This window comes from Thermobia domestica, chromosome 16, assembly GCF_964235325.1.
Source record: "Thermobia domestica chromosome 16, izTheDome1.hap1.1, whole genome shotgun sequence".
NCBI classification, from domain to species: domain Eukaryota; kingdom Metazoa; phylum Arthropoda; class Insecta; order Zygentoma; family Lepismatidae; genus Thermobia; species Thermobia domestica.
The window spans coordinates 159,183,762-159,196,392 of record NC_137469.1 but is presented as its reverse complement, the minus strand read 5'-3'; the positions used below and the strand labels follow the sequence as shown (position 1 = coordinate 159,196,392).

The window sequence follows — 12,631 nt, the reverse complement described above, 5'->3', positions numbered from 1 at the left end:
AATGCTAGTATAGTTTGGGATTTTCCATACTTATGCATATACTTTCCATACAAATAGTTTGGTAGTCTCATAATAAGAGATTATCATAATCTACTTTTCGGCGAGAGATCCCTTCCATAGAAACGTTTCTTTTCAGGAACAATTATTATGTACTCTTGTCATATTTGACTACAATATATCAGAGAATTACTGGGAAAAGATATATATATGGGAGACCGGGGTATTCACGAACACTTAAGCTTTGATTATAAATAACTTCTCTGTTTTTGCAGATACAATTAAGATTTCTTGTTTACAATTAAGATTTCTTGTTTATAGAAAACTTGGAGTTTTTCCTGTTTACTAAATACAGAGGAAAGTCAAAAGTAGCATTTTTCAACAAATCATTGAGATGTTTCAAAAATGTACGTATGTTCGGGATTGCCCCAGTGGTCGGAGAAATCCCGAACATACTGTTAACTTTAAATTTTCCTTTTCGAAAGAAGCGAAATGCATTAAAATACATGAAAAATATACCGTAATTTAGTATTTAAATCTTTAATAAGAATTATAATTACAGACATAACTAATAAAAAGAGCAAATAATAAATATAGCGAACTATTCTAATTAATAAAACTAATGACGCTCATTACCAAGACATGATCTATTTCCCAAACCAATTTCATTAACTTATTACTTACTTTTTAATAAAAAGAACTATTTAAATATTTTTGATAATTTATTTCACACCATGTGGCGATCCCAAACACTCCGGGGTAATGGCAAACATTCTGTCTGGCATTTCCCCATGAGACGCCATTTTATTGTTATAGTTGAAACTAATTGTTGACTGCATACAGGCTAGTAAGATTACAAAGAATTAATGCTCACATATAGGGGAATATATAGCCTTATCTGTAACAATGTAGATAAGATAAGAGCCAACGTACCTTTCCCAGATTGTTGAATCAATTTTATAAGTGAATCGACAAAAAACAACAAAACGTCTTCTTTCTGCCAATTCATTCAACTGACTGTCACCAAATTTACGCTACACTTTTCTAGGTCTTTTTCCTAGCGTGCAGCAAAATCGTCTGTTTTCTAACATGCTTCCTTGAGCGTAAATTTGGGTGTTCGGCATTACCTCAGTGTTCGCGAATACCTCAGTTTCCCCTATATATATACACATGGTAGCTTGAAATTCATTTTCTCAGATAAACTTAAATTTTGTCACAGACTAAATAAAATATACTTTAAAATCTTTTTAGGACTCTCTCATCCTAAAAATATTTTAAAGGATATACGAGCAGTGACTGAAAAGTTTTGAGCCTTGAGGAAACTATAAGAAGTACAGATTTGGTAATACCTTTGTTTTACAACATAATCTCCTTGAATAGTAACACACTTGCTCCAATGTTGGTGCAGTGCTCTTATCCCAGTAGGAAAAACAATCTTAAGGTTGTGACCAGAGAAACTCCTCCACGGCTGTCATGACGTCATTGTCGTTTGCAAAATTTCGTCTTGCTAGAGCCTTTTTTAGACTAGGGAGCAAGTTAAAGTCTGAGGGGGCTAGATCTGGAGAATAGGGTGGATGAGGAACGAGTTCAAAGCCGCATTCGTGAATAGTAGCCATGGCAACTGCTGATGTGTGGTCGGGAACATTGTCATGATGGTAGAGAACGCCTCTGGACATCATTTGTGGCTTTTCCCCTTGAATTTGCACTCGAAGTTTTTTGAAAAGATGACTATAGTGTTGTCCTGTAATGGTATGACCCCTTTGCACGTAATCAATGAATATCACACCTTGGGAATCCTAAAAAATAGAGGCCATCACTTTTACAGCGGAGGGATCACCTTTGCCTTTTTGGGGTAGGGGGTAGAGGTGCTTCCATTGTTTGGATTCTTGTTTGTTTCTGGTTGGTAATGGTGTACCCAACACTCGTTCATAGTGATGAATCGACAGAGAAAATCGTCCACATCACGTTCTAACAGCTTCAAATTGTCCACGGATAGGAGGTACCGAGTGCGATTTTGTTTGGGAGTCAGAAGACGTTTGACCCATCGAGCAGAAACTTTTGATAAACCAAGCTCATTCTTCAGAATATTATCTGCTCGCTCCTATGATATGCCCAGACTGTCTGCTATCTGTTGAATTGACAATGGATGATCTTCCATGATCATATCAAGTACCAGGCCAATGTTTTCCGTGGTGGTAGCACTTGATGGTCTTCCAGATCTTGGCTCATTTTCAACACTCTGCCTACCACGCTTGAATTCCTGCACGCATCTTTTAATGCCGGCATATGAAGGGGCAGATTCACCTACGGTATTGACAATATCCCGGTGGATCTCAGACGCCGACATTCCTTTTAATTGCAGATACTTGACGACTGACCTGCACTGGATTTTTATTTCATTTTCCCAACTTCTGCCATTTTACTCACTTCAAGAGCTTGTAAAAGACAAAAGAAATTACTTAGAACCAAGAGTTTGATACACATTAATATCAAATGTTGTACTATTCTAACACATATAATTATTTTATTCTAGATTTTCATTTCCTACGTTAGGTTCAAAACGTTTCAGTCACCCCTCGTATATTAGTCTGACACAACATTTAAAACAGTGGCCGAACCAGTGGATACTTACGGTATTTGTACTCACAGCCTAATTTATTCTGCTTGCTTAAATTGCTTCTGCTGTAGAAGTTGGTCTCTAAATACATAAAACGCTCGTTTTTAAATGAGATTCTCCAAATACACAATTTCATTTGGCTTTTCATTTTGCTTCTAAAATTTCCGCACTTGTACAAAGAGCCAAAGAACTTTTCTAATACTAAATTATTATAAAATAGCATTAGACCCTCCCTGTAGTGTACTGACTATTTGGTGTACCTTTGATGCACATGGTTCTGGGTTCGATTGTAGGTGGCAGAACTCAACAATCCAACTTCACAATCACTCACTTTCATCGTCTTCTTTAGCCTAAGGGCAGGATCGTACAACGTTAATCTAAACATTTCATAATACTTTACATCCAGATTCTTTTACAAGTTCAAGTAAATAAAGGAGAGAAACAAATTGGCTTGCAATCCTTATAATCAAATATATAATATGCAGATGACGCGGTTTACAACGTTTCTCAAATTGATTTAATGTGTACTCAACATCTGCAGATCACAGCCAGAAATTTCAATGGATAGTTAAATAGTTTTTGAAGGGTAGAACACAGTGAGTACAGTCGAAATACATCCACTAAAATTATAACGACGCAGTACGTTCAAACACAGCATATTAGTTGTGAACACAGAGCAGTCGCTGTACGCATATTTTTTTGATGAATAATACTATTACATTTTAAATACCTGAGTGAATGTGATACCTAATTTGGTAATTCCTTTTTCCCCTCAATGACTGTGTATTTCCCCTCAGCCTGTGTTTCTGTTTTATGTCACTTTCTATTCGCCGTTAACACTGAAGCATAAAACGTGTTCTGTAAGTGACTATAACAAACATTTACGGTCTTGATTCATCCCTGTTCCATGGCGTCCGTTATTTATAATCAATCCTTATAGAAGAACCCAACAATTTAGGAAAAGAAACATAAAAACCGCAGGTGAGCTTTAAAAGTTACATTGGACATTTTGATCTGCGTTTATGACATCTACAACTGAGTAAAGCTAAGTACTGGAATGTGGTTTCCATGTCATGGGATTGCTTCTGGACAGAGAAAAAAAGCAAAATATATATTTTAAATGATTTAATTTCACTTTTCTCTTTTTGTAAAGATAAAACATATAAAATTACTCGACACTATTAAGCACCAAAAATTTACGACCGTGGATCTCAGTTTCACAAGTCGATTAATTCTAACAAAGTTATTTTCTTGTTACTTTCACATTTTACAAAGAATAACCTAACAAATAATCTGACGCGTTGACAAAACTAAAATTCCCTTCTGTATCCCATCCTACATAATAAAATAATAACAATAACATGGTTATTGTATAGCTGAATGCAGAAAGGCCACATTCAAAAAGGGAATAAATGGACGGACCACCACACTGAACGTTCTCGCTCCAATTTCTTAATTTAAATCAAGTCATGTTGTAGCTATTACTGAAACATTTATTTGGGATCAAAATTTTAATAGGTGTTTCCGGGAAACTTCGAAAAAAAAACTCAGCCTCAAAGTAAAAATATCCCTTGTGAACTCTTAATAAGAAATGATTTATTCCAGTTTGTAGAGTTATTACTGAAATATCTATTTATGAAACATGTACAAATCGCCTGAATCATTTTCGAGAAAATAGTTCGGGAAAAATCTCACTACCAAGAGTAAAGTACTCATTGTCTGCTTTTCTTTCTTTATACCATACTATGGGATTGATAATGGAATTTTGATTTATGAAATATCAACATAATTGTTCCAGCCAAAATCATTAGTTGTGATTTTCACATATCAATATGCTACCCTTATTTTTAGGAATAGAAAGAAAATTTTAAAAAAATAGATAATCTTGTGCAAACCTTAAGTTTAAAATATGGTCTTAAAACGTTGAACACTATGGTCTTTAAGTAAGTGAACATATTTCTATTGGGACGGACAGAAGAATAGGATTTAATTGTGAAACTATGGAAATGACCGGTGCGCCTGATTATAAACAACCAAAAATGTACACTATAATTTAGAAATCCACAGGTATCTGTTTGCCTCGCGACATACCTAAGGTGAGGCTATGGAAATACGTAGTGTTTGGAATCAATATCTCGATTTACCTGCCTATTTTCTACATAATGAACTTTTGTCAGTCGATCTGGAATATCCCGTCTCAAAAACACACAAAATAAGTATTATGAGAAAAAGAATTTACGTATTCCAAAACAGATAGGGATGACACCTTACGGAATCAAACAATGATTAAAATACCGTCTCGATAATTCTATTTAACTGTTAAGCAATATATTACTCAGTAAAGTAGATGTGATAAAATTATTGTTGTAGATACGTTTTTGTGATTTATTTACTGACAGAATTTTTGATCGTTCAAAACTGAAACTTATTTCTTGATTATTTTTTCTTATTTGTCAAGTCTTGTGTATAAAAATCTGCTTTTGTACTTGTACTTTTTAAAATCTTACTTTGAAAAGCCTTATAGATGTCTTGGTAGTAAAGTTGCATCAAGGGTCACCATGATGGTTCGAAATGTTTAATTCAACTAGAAACCAAAGATTTGTATATAAAGTACATAATTTATTAAGAACAACACTTTTCCATCAATGCCTCATCCGGAAGAGTGAGTATTAAAGCTCAGAAGTATTGACTGATATTTAAAAATAGCTATTACTTTTGGTTCACCCTGCAAACTGTGTCCCATGTGAATAATTCACACAAAGTTGGGATTTTTTGTTTAGAAAAAAAAAAAACGTTGTTCTTTTATCTGTTGAGATGTGACCAGGAGACTGTGTTTAGTTTCCAAAACTGTGTACAGATGTCAGGAATATCCCACATTAAAGGTGTCGTACATGTACATATGAAAGAATATTCACATTTAAACAAATTGGTAGTCAAAGGGTTAACAAAACCTGCTTCTATAAGCAAGAAGTCTCTTAAAGAGGATAAACAGCCAAAGTTTTCTGAACATCTCAACAGCTTTATTTTCCTTTTTTGGTTTTCCTTTTCTTATTTCAATATAATAAACGTGACCAGCACTACTATATAGTGTATCACTGCGATACACATTTTGAAACATTTTTCAATACAGGGAATTAGTTCAAATTCAGTTTTATAACTTGAATTGTAGTTAAGTTTACAGTTAGGCCGATATATACTTACCGCATAGCATGTTTCTCTTTTCTTTAAAAAAAAAAAAGAAAGAAAGAAAAAAAGAACTATTAACATTAAGACGATGACCAACGAGAAAATTTATTGCTGTTTTGATTAGTTATTCTTTTACTATATTTAACACAGTGCCGTATTTAGGGGGCTTCCGGGCTTAAGCCCCCCCGAAATCTTACTATAGTAAAGTATATGAAATATCTTGCAGAATTTTCACATTTTCAGGCAAAGCCACCGCCGAAAGTTAGCAAAGCCTCCCCGAAACAAAATCGTGAATACGCCACTGATTTAACATCTCATATTTGTGTTTCGTAGGGTAAATGGGTTACTTGTTTAGTTCGAAGCTGAACATGACTTTCACCACCAAGGCTATATGAGACGTGAATCCACAGCTTAACGTGGAATCCAAAGAACATGGACTCTCACTGGAAATCAAACCTAAGTTTCCTGCGCTAATGACGTCGGAACCACGATTCATATAACCACGATGGAGCTCTCTAGAGAGAATGAGAAAATAAGAAATGATCTACAATAATAGCAAATGTGATACAGTGTTCGACGAGTAGCCTTCTCGAGCAAATAGAACTCGATTACTATATTTCGTGTTGTTTTAGCCAACCAGCATCTCAGGTCATTCGATTCGGCGCGTAGCAATTTTTGAGAATAGAGGAAGTAATGCACAATGATTTTCCTATAAAATTACTCTTGGGAATACATAAAGACACATAAAATATTTGTAGCAATCTTTTTGACATAATACCCTCAATTAGTAGTCAACACTTGCTTTTATTTTAGTCTTGTCAGAGGATTATCTCGGAAGCTTCATACTCTGGCCTGGTCTTCAAGGTTTTCGGAGATAGGAGCGAGAGATGACCTCACAGAGCACCATCGTTATGGATACTGATCTAAGTGTTAAGCAGTTTATGTTCAAGAACCAAAGGCGTCCAAAGGTGGACATTGCAACGTGTGTTATACCCAGGCCCGTATTTATATATTGTGCGCCCCTGTGCTCTAAATAATGTGCCGCCTCCGCACAAAATTAGCCGCCCCCAGAAAACGACCTATATTAGAGTTGAATTCATAGTTTTTGGGGTCGCTGAGATGAATAGTGATAGTTTTAATCCAATTCAACTTCAAGGTCATATTTCACGCCCCACTGAGGGGACGAGATTTTAAAAGTAATCGAAAACGACAGATATTAGTGTTGAATTCATAGTTTTCGAGGTCGCTGAGATCAACGGTATCAGTTTTCATGATGTTCAAGTTCATCCTCACCTCATAAATATAGTCAGGTAAGGCTAGATAATTAGTAAGTACTGTAATTAGAGCAATTTAAACACATATTTTCTCGCGCTTGCGCGGGATTCTGCAGATTGCTAATTTTGAATATTACTTTATTGTGAATCTTAAAAAGTAATCCAAAATTTTGCCGCTCCCTAAATTCTGCCGCCCTGTGCTCGAGCACAGAATAGCACTTACCTAAATACGGGCCTGGTTGTATCCAGTTAGATTAAACACCCCGCCACCGGTCGAGGGACAGAAGCTCCCTGCGCTATGTTTAATTTGGAAATAATTTTACTCAGAGCGCATCTAGAAGGTACAAACTCGGGGGGCTAGCCAGATCCCAAATTATGTTAGGTGTATTATGAGTTTACTATAAGCTTTCAAAAATATATAATTAATAGCTTCTATTTCTTTTGTCACAAAAAACTGGAGGGCGCAGGCCCCCCGGCCCCGGGATAGATCAGCCACTGGTTTTACTAATTATAATCATAAATAGTAACTATATAATAGTTGTAATAAACCAAGAATTAAATCCAGTATACACGTTTGATAACAGTTACTATTTACTTATCCAAACGTAACCTTAATCAGTAATACGGGGGAGGGAGAATGCTGATAAAGTGAGCCTTACCAAGAAAAAATTGAGCTGTGAAGCTGATATTAGCAGGGTATATAGGGCAGGATCTGTGTAGACTATGTTGCTAAATGCAGTGTTCTATGATGTTAACATGCTTTTCTTTTTCATTTCAGAAGTAAACATGGCTGGACCTCCAGCAAGCTTCAATCCAGAGGAGCATACGACCGTCATGAAGTTTCTCTTCCTCTGAGGCAAAGGTGCAACGCAGATCTACGATGAAGTGAAACAAACTTTAGGAGACCGTGAGCCGTCACATGCAACTGTCAAACACTGGGTGGCAAACCTCAGAACTGTCCACTTTGATCTTGAAAGTGCGAGATCAAATGGCAGGCCTGTTTTTGTGTCTGTTGCCGAAAATGTGCAAGCCATCCAGGACATGATAATGGAAGATCGTCTAATTTTTTTCAGCTGAAAGAATTGCTACATGTTTGAGCATATCACGTGAAAGAATTTGTACCATTATTCATAATGATCTGAATATGGGGAAAGTTGCAGCAAAGTGGATCCCCAAACTTCTGACGCAGCAACGACGCCTTCTCACACACGGCGTTCACCGGAAACACAGGACACATTGGCCACCCTAGAGTTTCAAGTGTTGTCTCATCCTCCTTATTTGTCTGATCTAGCTCCATCCGATTATCATCTGTTCCCGATTCTCAAAAAACATCTCAAAGGTTGCCGTTTTCAGTGTTCAAGCGGCAACTGATGGTCCAAATGAGTGCTTACAGCAGCAAACAAAATACTTCTATTTACAAGGACTTACAAAGTTGGAGGATAAATGTCGGGTCGTTTTCGAGTACCCAGAGAAAAGAAGAAGCATTATGGCCGTCGAGTCGCTCGCAACCGGGGTGGTTTCTCTTCAAGACGGTTCTCTCGGGGCATGGTAGGGGAATAGCACGACACGTCATGTGAGCAGGGCCGTATTTAGGTAAGTCCTATTCTGTGCTCGAGCAAAGGGCGGGAGAATTTAGGAAGCGCCAAAATTTTGGATTTTTTTAAAAAAAGATTCACAACAAGTAATATTTAAAACTAGCAACCCGCAAAGTCCTGCGTAAGTGCGTTTTTTTTATTATTATTATTTAAGTAACCTAAAACATATGAGAAAAGAAAAAAACATGGAAAGGAGAAAACAGTTTCTTTGCATATACCTAGGTACTTTGGGAAGAGTATTTTTTTTTTTCGGAAATCTTACAACATGAGAAAACGCATACAGGATAAAAACGATTTTTTTTTTTTTTTTTTTTGCAAATACTTTGGGAAGTTTTTCTATTATTCAAATAACCTAAAACATGCGAAAAGAAAAAATATACCTTACATGATAAAAAGTTTATTTTGAAAATACTTTGGAAAGAGTTTATCTTATTCATTCAAGTAGCTTAAAAACATTACATATAAAGTTTTATAAAATGCTTTTTACTCAACTCACTATAAACTTTATAATTATGTGGTAAGTTCAAAATCAACAATGTCAAAAACTGCCTAGTATTTTAATTCCATATTTTACTATTACATTGATAAGAGTAAATATTTAAGAAATTCGATCATAATTCAAATGAAATCATGAGATATAAAAATGACATAACGGTTGATTAAGAATTAATTGAACGTGTTCCCAATGGATGAATGGTTAAGCTCATTGCCTTGTAATCAAGGTGCCCCGGGTTCGATTCCCGGTGGACACAAGTGCTTCGGATCCCAAGTGAAGCTGTAGATCCCGTCCTTAGTACATCATCATCATCATTCCATGGAAGGCAATGGCAAACTACCATGGTTTCACCTTGCCCAGGGACCGTCGAGTCAAACACCTACATTCGAGCAGAACATCACATCACAATTATCATTGAGAGAATTACAACATTTAAAATTACGTTATAACTTTTGTAACTTGTAATACCTAAACTGCTACTCAACAAGAGCTGCTATGTTTGCAAAATCACTGCTTGTTTCCTTGTTTGAGACTTGTTTGTGCGGGAGGGGGCGGCAAATTATTTAGAGCACAAGTGCACACAATATATAAGGCCAAAATACGGGGCTGCATGTGAGAGTTACGAAACACAATCCAATGAATTTTCAATGTGAAAGAAACTTCGTGAATTATGACACGAATGGGACACGACATAGGACGGCATATTGAGCGAATTAGCTTTTATCTTTGTCTCGTTAGAGTGATTGGTCATTATAATGAATTAAAATATAATAGTTGAGCTGAGCGATTACAAGATCTTTAATCATTACGTTTCATTTATCACTGATAAGTTGAGAAGAAAGGAGTCGAAATTTCGCATATTACAGAGGAAGTGGGCATTAATAATAAGATATATGAATAAAAGATACTGGTTAATCATATATTGAGGAATGCCGCTCCAAAGTCTTAAATAGTATGAGACTGAAATTTGTGCTGTTAGGTTTCTACGTAATGAACATTTTGGAATGTTTTCATAAATGAATTTTATATATTTGCTTATTTTAAACGAGTTTTGTTTAACAAAAGTTCTTCATATATTTACTTTGCCCATGTGTCCACCCGGCAAACACAAAAACTCAAGAAATACGTAACTGATGAATCACTATCAAAAGTTATAAATCGATTTTGTTTGATGGGGGAGATCCATTCAGTTGATCAAAAGATATAAACAATCAAAAATCAATTCCCCTTGTATTTCTATGGGAGTGATTACGAATATCAGCCATGCTTGATACACTAGCTGCAGTATTGTTGAGGTTATCGGGTTAGTATAACGCTCAGGATACAAAATTCTAATGTGTCCATAGAATATAACGCTAAAATTATCAAAGTCCTTCACGTGGTGGCACTGTAACACTGGTATAGTGCGCCACAAATGACAAGATAGACGGAAAATATGCGAACTAAAACAGTGTTGCAAATTTATGAACTCTAGTAGTTACTATTGTTATAAGATTTATATTGTGCTATTAATACAGAAAGAAAAAAATGTTTAATTTTCTTGTGTTCATGTTATTCCTTTTCCTTTCATTGTCGAGTCGTACTCGAGAAATATATCCTTTTCTTTGTCGGCTGAACACTTTTCACTACTCTCTCCGCCATTTTCTGAATGTTAGTAAAAACTTAAAAAGTATATTTTAAAAATTTAGAAATTAGCGAGATACTATTCACAAAATAAATGAAGTAATTGTTTTCAGATCCTTTCTTTATAATCTACAGGGTGACCATAAAGTCTTGCCCTGATTACAAAAATTTATTACAGAAGAACCGTTTGACATAATAATGTAAATACTGGTCAGTTACATAGGTTAGTATTACAAGTTATTTTAAAGACCACATACGTTATTTATGTTACTGATGATCGATTTGCTTTCGTGATACCACAGCACGGATTGCACTTTCTCCTGCTTCGATGCCATTTCGCCAACTAACCCGCGCGCGCCAAGTAACGTACTGCGTCACTCTTGGGTAGCACTAGTGCCATCTATTGATCTTTAAAAAAACGTGTAATACTAGCCTATGTAGCGGACCAGAATTTACATTATTCTGTCCAACGGTTATTCCGTAATAAATTTTTATAATCAGGGCAGGACTTTATGCTCACGGTGTATTTGGATGCGTAGATTGTGACGACGTAATTATCTGGCATTTAAATTACTGCACTACATGAAATGGATTCAAAGCTAATATTAGTACATTCAACAGTATTTTGAAAATACTGAATGTCTCACTTCTCAAAATTATTGTATTGTTTGTTACTGCGGTTATTTGCAAAAACTAACATCAGAAATGTGAAGGAAGAATAGTGAAGATACTTGAACTGTTCAAAAACATGGAAAAGGAACGGAAATGGAGGTTTCTTTTCTACGAGCAGCATATTTATATGCATTTCAGTACAAAACGTGTCCAGCGTTTTTAATATTGTGATCATGCTTCCCATGTTTATGTAGCTATCTTCGTTTTCGTGTTGAAGAAACTGATTTGGCTAAGTTTTAACATTGAGAAAACACATTTAAGGGAGACTTTCGGAAGAAAGTCCAAAATTTCCTCACGTGAAATACGAGGGAGGACTAGAAACTAAGATTACAAGGTAAATATTTCTGGACCTTTGTCTGTTATAGAAGAATGAAGAGTGTGCGGTAATTTTTATACATTTAGTTAGTAACTGTGCAAAGTTTTAGCCACCTGCCGTCTACAGCGCTAGCTGTAAGTAAATACAAATGGCGTCTCTTTTGGAAAACTGGTCTCGCGAAGAGGTCTGCTCAGTTATTCGACTTCTGTGGGCGAAACATGTATTAAATCTACCGGCAGCTGGTAGAGATTTACGGAGAGAGACTCATGTCTCGTCACTATGTCGCAGACTGATGTCGAAAGTTTCACAAAGATCTTTCTTCACGACAAAGAGCACCCGTGTACAGACCAGAAGGCTACCACACTGTTGAAGCAGTTTCGCTGAGACATCATCGACTATCCTTCCTACAGTCCAGACCTCGCTCCAAGCGACTTTCACCTGTTGCCTCACTTGAAGGAGCCCGTAGGAGGACTTCACTTCGCTTCAGATGAGGAGGTGAAACACTTCGTAACAACGTGGTTGAAACACAAGGGATTTTTACCAGGAGGGAGTCTTCAAGTGCCTCAACCAATATGGAGACCATGTCGAAAAGTAACCTAATATATATATAATCTGTTGGCTGTATTGGTTGTATGAAATAATATTTACACGCTTTGTAATCTTACTTTCTGATCAGCCCTCGTGTGTGTTGTTGAATTACTTCCAGAAATTGTCAGCAGTTCAACTGAGTTGCTGACAATTTCTGGAAGTAATTCAACTGAGTTGTCAAGGAATTAGTTGTCAACTGAGCTCACTCAGCTCAAACGCTACTACACAGTACTATCTAGGTATACATTATATGCTGTTATTTCCATT

The 12,631-nt window shown here is 36.1% G+C and overlaps 1 protein-coding gene across 6 annotated transcripts in view; it reads right to left on the bottom strand.

Annotated features, from left to right (window-relative positions):
- The window catches only part of LOC145673486 (lactadherin-like), a 648,675-nt gene that overhangs the window by 269,952 nt on the left and 366,092 nt on the right, over window positions 1–12,631 (bottom strand). The window lies entirely within an intron of this gene.